Source organism: Heptranchias perlo, chromosome 15 (genome assembly GCF_035084215.1).
Source record: "Heptranchias perlo isolate sHepPer1 chromosome 15, sHepPer1.hap1, whole genome shotgun sequence".
Classification (NCBI taxonomy): domain Eukaryota; kingdom Metazoa; phylum Chordata; class Chondrichthyes; order Hexanchiformes; family Hexanchidae; genus Heptranchias; species Heptranchias perlo.
In genome coordinates this window covers 8,601,980-8,609,137 of record NC_090339.1, presented here as the reverse complement: position 1 = coordinate 8,609,137, position 7,158 = coordinate 8,601,980, and the positions used below count along the sequence as shown (strand labels likewise).

The window sequence follows — 7,158 nt, the reverse complement described above, 5'->3', positions numbered from 1 at the left end:
GAACCCTGATCTACCGGACGAGTAACCAGAGCCCTGATCTACTGGATGAGTAATCCAGAGCCCTGATCTACTGGATGAGTAATCCAGAGCCCTGATCTACTGGACAAGTAATCCAGAACCCTGATCTACCGGACGAGTAATCCAGAACCCTGATCTACCGGACGAGTAACCAGAGCCCTGATCTACTGGATGAGTAATCCAGAACCCTGATCTACTGGACGAGTAATCCAGAACCCTGATCTACCGGACGAGTAACCAGAGCCCTGATCTACTGGATGAGTCATCTAGAGCCCTGATCTACTGGATGAGTAATCCAGAGCCCTGATCTACTGGATGAGTAATCCAGGGCCCTGATTTACTGGACGAGTAATCCAGAGCCCTGTTCTAATAATTTGGAGAACATGAGCTCAAATCCCACCCGAGGCAGTTTGAGAATTTGAATTTGTTTTTTTTAAAAAGCTGGAACTAAAAAGCTGGTATGAGTAAAAGTGACCATGAAACTGTGGAATTGTCGTAAAAACCCAATTGGTTCACTAATGTTCTTTAGGGAAGGAACCTTGCCGTCCTTACCCGGTCTGGTCTAAATGTGACTCCAGTCCCACCACATCAGAAGTGGCCTAGCAAGCCACTCAGTTAAATCAAACCACTAATAAGAATACTACAGTGGTTCAAGAAGTCCCACCATCATCTCAGGACAACAAAGGATTGGGAAATAAACGTCGAATTTGCCAGCGACGCTCTGAGAATGAATAATTTTTAAAAAATCTTTCCTCCTTTATACCTGCAACTTTGAGGATACATAGAAGGAACTGTGAGACACAATAGTAATCTTTAAAGCTGTGTCTAAAATTGAAAGAAAAACTAATTTAAAACATGGATGAGAACCTTCTTTTTGTACTTTAGTTTATGTAAGACAGGTCAGGTAAATATAGGGATTTATTTGATAATGTCTGTGACTTTTGATTTTCTGAGAAAATATCTATTTTCTAGTCGAGTTGACCTAGCCCTGATTTTTAAAAAAACAGCTTGTGTGAATAATGAAACCTACCAGGCTCCTTATGCCCTCGAGCAGAAATTGATTGCCAAGTTCCGCACCCATGAGGACGGCCTCAACCGGGATCTTGGGTTCATGTCACGCTACACGTTACCCCACCAGCGAACAAATGTTATCTGTTTTTAATATAACGGGTCAGTTGCTGTCTTTTCTATGTTTCTACCTCTCTATCTCTGTTTTTTTTTTGTTTGTTGTTTTTTTGGTGATTTGTATATTCTGTGAGACCTGGCAGGTAACACCTGTCTGTCTGCACACTGATTGCCTTGGCAACGGGCAGTTGAAAAAACTGTCTGTACTCACCAAGCATTGTTCTGTGAATTATAAATGCGACTTCATTTCGAGGATTTCATTTCGACATCGTTCACCTGAGGAAGGAGGTAGCCTCCGAAAGCTTGTGAATTTAAAATAAAATTGCTGGACTATAACTTGGTGTTGTAAAATTGTTTACTAACTGAGAGTGAGGGAGATAGATAGAGATACCTGTGGTACTAAAAAAAAAGAGTAATAAGACAGCCACATAACACAGAGTGTCTGTGTGGAAATGGGTAGATTGAAATGTCCTTTGATAGCAAGGAAGCAATGTGAACTGGACCATGAAATGAGGGTGTACAGTCAAAATTTTAAATAGTTTCATTTGGATAAAACATCAAGTACCTGTTAGGATTCTTTACGTGTGAGCCCACGCAGCATGTGTCAGCAGACCGAACCAACTCAATCCTGTCCGTACCTGATGCACTTCAAGCCTACACTTGATGCACTCCACTGGATAGTGATCAGGAGTGGGAACCCTTACCAAATTCCCTGCCTTGTGCTCTCTGCTTGCCGTACCTGTGAATGAGCTGTATTGTGCTGAATATTTAATGCCAATTAAGCACTTTTGTCACATTCTGTAATCAAGTGATAATTCTATGAGCTAGTTGTGAGCAATAATATGTTAGTGTTCTACACTCTCAGTTACTTTGCTGAGATGCAGTCCCTAGAACAATGGTGTGTTGTATGTAAGAATCTGATAGAGATCTTCAAGATGACAAGGCAAAAGGTGATGGCTTGTTTCCATTCGTTGGAGAGATGGTAACAAGGAAACAGAAATTTAAAGTAATAGAAAGAAAAGAATGAAAGGGGACATTAGAAAAAGAAAGACTTGCATTCATATAGCGCCTTTCAGGACCTCAAGATGTCCCAAAGTGCATTACAGCCAATGAAGTAATGTTTGAAGTGTAGTCATTGTCGTAATGTAGGAAATGCAGCAGCCAATTCATGCACAGCAAGGTCCCACAAACAGCAGTGGGATAATGACCAGATAATCATTTCTATAGTGATGTTGGTTGAGGGATTAGTATTGGCCAAGACACCAGGGATAACTCCCCTGCTCATCTTTGAATAGTGCCATGGGATCTTTTATGTTCACCTGAGAGGGCAGATGGGGCCTTGCTTTAACATCTCGTCTGAAAGCTGACACCTCCGACAGTGCGGCACTCCCTCAGTACTGCACTGGAGCGTCTGCCTAGATTTTGTGCTCAAGTCTCTGGAGTGCAACTTGAACCCACAACCGTCTGACTCAGAAGTGAGAGCGCTACCACTGAGCCATGGCTGAAGCCTAAAAAGGATTTCTTTACTTAGTGGATGACTAGAACGTGTAGACCAAATTAAATTCTTTTGAAACACATTTAGATATTTTCTTGAAAAAGAGGAATATTGAAAAGTCTCTGGTCACACTACACCTCCGGTCACATTACACCTCCGGTCACATTACACCTCCGGTCACATTACACCTCAGGTCACACTACACCTCAGGTCACATTACACCTCAGGTCACATTACACCTCTGGTCACATTACACCTCTGGTCACATTACACCTCAGGTCACACTACACCTCAGGTCACATTACACCTCAGGTCACACTACACCTCCGGTCACATTACACCTCAGGTCACATTACACCCCTTGTCACATTACACCTCCGGTCACATTACACCTCAGGTCACACTACACCTCCGGTCACATTACACCTCCGGTCACATTACACCTCAGGTCACATTACACCTCAGGTCACATTACACCTCTGGTCACACTACACCTCTGGTCACACTACACCTCTGGTCACATTACACCTCAGGTCACATTACACCTCCGGTCACATTACACCTCTGGTCACACTACACCTCTGGTCACACTACACCTCTGGTCACATTACACCTCCGGTCACATTACACCTCTGGTCACATTACACCTCCGGTCACATTACACCTCTGGTCACACTACACCTCAGGTCACATTACACCTCTGGTCACATTACACCTCCGGTCACATTACACCTCTGGTCACATTACACCTCCTGTCACATTACACCTCTGGTCACATTACACCTCCGGTCACATTACACCTCTGGTCACACTACACCTCAGGTCACATTACACCTCAGGTCACATTACACCTCCGGTCACATTACACCTCTGGTCACACTACACCTCTGGTCACATTACACCTCTGGTCACACTACACCTCCGGTCACATTACACCTCTGGTCACATTACACCTCCGGTCACATTACACCTCAGGTCACACTACACCTCAGGTCACATTACACCTCTGGTCACACTACACCTCTGGTCACATTACACCTCTGGTCACACTACACCTCCGGTCACATTACACCTCAGGTCACATTACACCTCTGGTCACATTACACCTCCGGTCACATTACACCTCAGGTCACACTACACCTCCGGTCACATTACACCTCAGGTCACATTACAACTCTTGTCACATTACACCTCCGGTCACATTACACCTCAGGTCACACTACACCTCCGGTCACATTACACCTCCGGTCACATTACACCTCAGGTCACATTACACCTCAGGTCACATTACACCTCTGGTCACACTACACCTCTGGTCACATTACACCTCAGGTCACATTACACCTCAGGTCACATTACACCTCTGGTCACACTACACCTCCGGTCACATTACACCTCAGGTCACATTACACCTCTGGTCACATTACACCTCCGGTCACATTACACCTCAGGTCACACTACACCTCAGGTCACATTACACCTCAGGTCACATTACACCTCCGGTCACACTACACCTCAGGTCACATTACACCTCAGGTCACATTACACCTCTGGTCACACTACACCTCTGGTCACATTACACCTCCGGTCACATTACACCTCAGGTCACATTACACCTCAGGTCACATTACACCTCTGGTCACACTACACCTCCGGTCACATTACACCTCTGGTCACACTACACCTCAGGTCACATTACACCTCCGGTCACATTACACCTCAGGTCACATTACACCTCAGGTCACACTACACCTCAGGTCACATTACACCTCAGGTCACACTACACCTCTGGTCACATTACACCTCTGGTCACATTACACCTCTGGTCATATTACACCTCTGGTCACACTACACCTCTGGTCACACTACACCTCTGGTTACATTACACCTCCGGTCACATTACACCTCTGGTCACACTACACCTCTGGTCACACTACACCTCTGGTCACATTACACCTCAGGTCACACTACACCTCTGGTACCGAGACACAATGGAGACATTCAAGCCTTGGAGCTGGTTCACAGCGGGGCCATTGAGTTATATGGAAAGACCGGAGCAGTCTCATCCCCTGCCCCAGCTCCAGCCCCAGCCCCAACCCTAGTCCCAACCCTAGTCCCAGGCCCAGCCCCAGCCCCAGTCCCAGCCCCAGGCCCAGCCCCAGCCCCAGCCCCAGGCCCAGTCCCAGCCCCAGGCCCAGCCCCAGGCCCAGCCCCAGCCCCAGTCCCAGCCCCAGGCCCAGCCCCAGCCCCAGTTCCAGCCCCAGTCCCAGCCCCAAGCCCAGTCCCAGCCCCAGCCCCAGTCCCAGCCCCAGCTCCAACCCCAGTCCCAGCCCCAACCACAGCCCAAGCCCCAGGCCCAGTCCTAGCCCCAGTGCCAGCCCCAGCCCCAGGCCCAGTTCCAGCCCCAGTCCCAGCCCCAGTTCCAGCCCCAGCCCCAGCCCCAACCACAGCCCAAGCCCCAGCCCCAGTCCTAGCCCCAGTCCCAGTCCCAGCCCCAGCCCCAGTTCCAGCCCCAGTCCCAGCCCCAGGCCCAGTCCCAGCCCCAGCCCCAGGCCCAGTTCCAACCCCAGTCCCAACCCCAGTCCCAGCCCCAACCACAGCCCAAGCCCCAGGCCCAGTCCTAGCCCCAGTCCCAGCCCCAGCCCCAGTCCCAGCCCCAGGCTCAGCCCCAGGCCCAGTCTCAGCCCCAGGCCCAGTCCCAGTCCGAGCCCCAGTTCCAGCCCCAGCCCCAGCCCCAGTCCTAGTCCCAGTCCCAGTCCCAGCCCCAGCCCCAGGCCCAGTCCCAGGGCCAGGCCCAATTCCTCTCCCTCAGCTCCTCTCTCAAGGCAACAAACTCCACAAACTGCCCCGTGTCAACCATCGGCTCCTTGCTCGGGATCTCACTGAGTTTTTAGTCTGAGCCCGAGTTTCAATCAACAGCGAGGGGAACAGCTGAACAATGCAGTATGAAAGAAAAATGTTGATTTATTTGTGATTTTATTACAACTACATAATTACTATGACTTCCTGACTGTGGTGTAGGGTCTGACAATGGGCAACGGCTAAAAGAGGGGATTGGAGGGGGAGACTGTCCTGTCTGAGATTTTAATGGTACAAATCCATAAATCATGGACAGGCCGATGTGTCTACGCCTAAATTCATTGATAGGCTTTTATTTCCACCATTTACTTTACTGATGGTGATGATAAATCTAACAATTCAATGAGTGAGGGCAGGACTCCGTGAGGATGGACATGTTGGTTGACCAATGGCGGGAGTGTGAGGGCAGGACTCCGTGAGGGTGGACATGTCGGTTGACCAATGGCGGGAGTGTGAGGGCAGGACTCCGTGAGGGTGGACGTGTCGGTCGACCAATGGCGGGAGTGTGAAGGCAGGACTCCGTGAGGGTGGACGTGTCGGTCGACCAATGGCGGGAGTGTGAGAGCAGGACTCCGTGAGGGTGGACGTGTCGGTCGACCAATGGCGGGAGTGTGAGAGCAGGACTCCGTGAGGATGGACGTGTCGGTCGACCAATGGCAGGAGTGTGAGGGCAGGACTCCGTGAGGATGGACGTGTCGGGCGACTGATGGCAGGAGGGTGGGGGCAGGGCACTTGGAGACAGGAGGTCATGTGATGATACCTCCAGGACTATGTCCATCCAGAGTTCGCAACCCACCATGCGGGGGAAGACACAGTCGTGCTGTGGAGCTGGGGGGAACACTCCTGCCCCAGGCTTCACAGAAGGGCAAGTAAAGAAAAACTTTCCCTACCATTTCTTCAGTGGCCTAAACAAGAGTCACACCAAACATGCCAGTAAATGCACTGTTTTAATATCAAGCTCCTTCTGTCAAATACCTCCCTAAATATGCAGTCGGTGCCCAATGATGCAATCCTGGCCATTTTTTGTGAACAGAACTAAATATTTCCTTTATGATTTATACAAGTAATGCTGGATCTCTTGTGCGGAGCTGGTACTTGTACACAATGTCTCAGATCTATTTTGGGCTGCGATATGCGTGCCTGTGAGTTATTAATAAGATTATTTAGGTGTGACTTTCAGTTGGTGATGTTCTTGTACAAACGCTTTGCACAGTCATCCCAAATTCCGGCCTCTGCTATTTCTTTAAACACAGGTTAATGGTTTAAAAATTCGAGAGCGCCCATCCCTGCACCTGAACGGGTAGGGCCGAGACACCCCCGATATTGGGCCTCGGGCCTCATTATCATCGAGCCGACAAGCTGCAGACATCTAATAGACGTCCCCAGGCAGCTCGCTGGTGAAGAGGAATGGAAGATCGGACCCTCGGGTAAGTGGTTCAAGGGGAAGGGGCTTGCCGTATTGGAGGCTAAGGAGGCCATTTAGTGCCCGATAAACGGGTGCTGCACGGTCAAATGTCAAGGCCAGTGTCTGTTAAAACAGTGCAAAAAGGAGAGGATTTGGAAGGATCGCTTTCAGTGTAGAATAGCCTCACTGACGGTAATCTCTGCCCTCTTGTTTTCCCTAAATGAATTTGTCGCATAAACAGTATTGAAAGCAAAAG

The 7,158-nt window shown here is 49.2% G+C and overlaps 1 long non-coding RNA gene across 1 annotated transcript in view; it reads left to right on the top strand.

Moving 5' to 3' along the window:
* The first annotated feature begins 6,704 nt into the window (after window positions 1–6,704).
* Window positions 6,705–7,158, top strand: part of LOC137332680 (uncharacterized) — a 40,532-nt gene continuing 40,078 nt past the window's right edge. Inside the window, exon 1 of the long non-coding RNA XR_010965712.1 lies at window positions 6,705–6,924. This is a non-coding gene — a long non-coding RNA (uncharacterized lncRNA). The remainder of the gene's footprint in view (window positions 6,925–7,158) is intronic.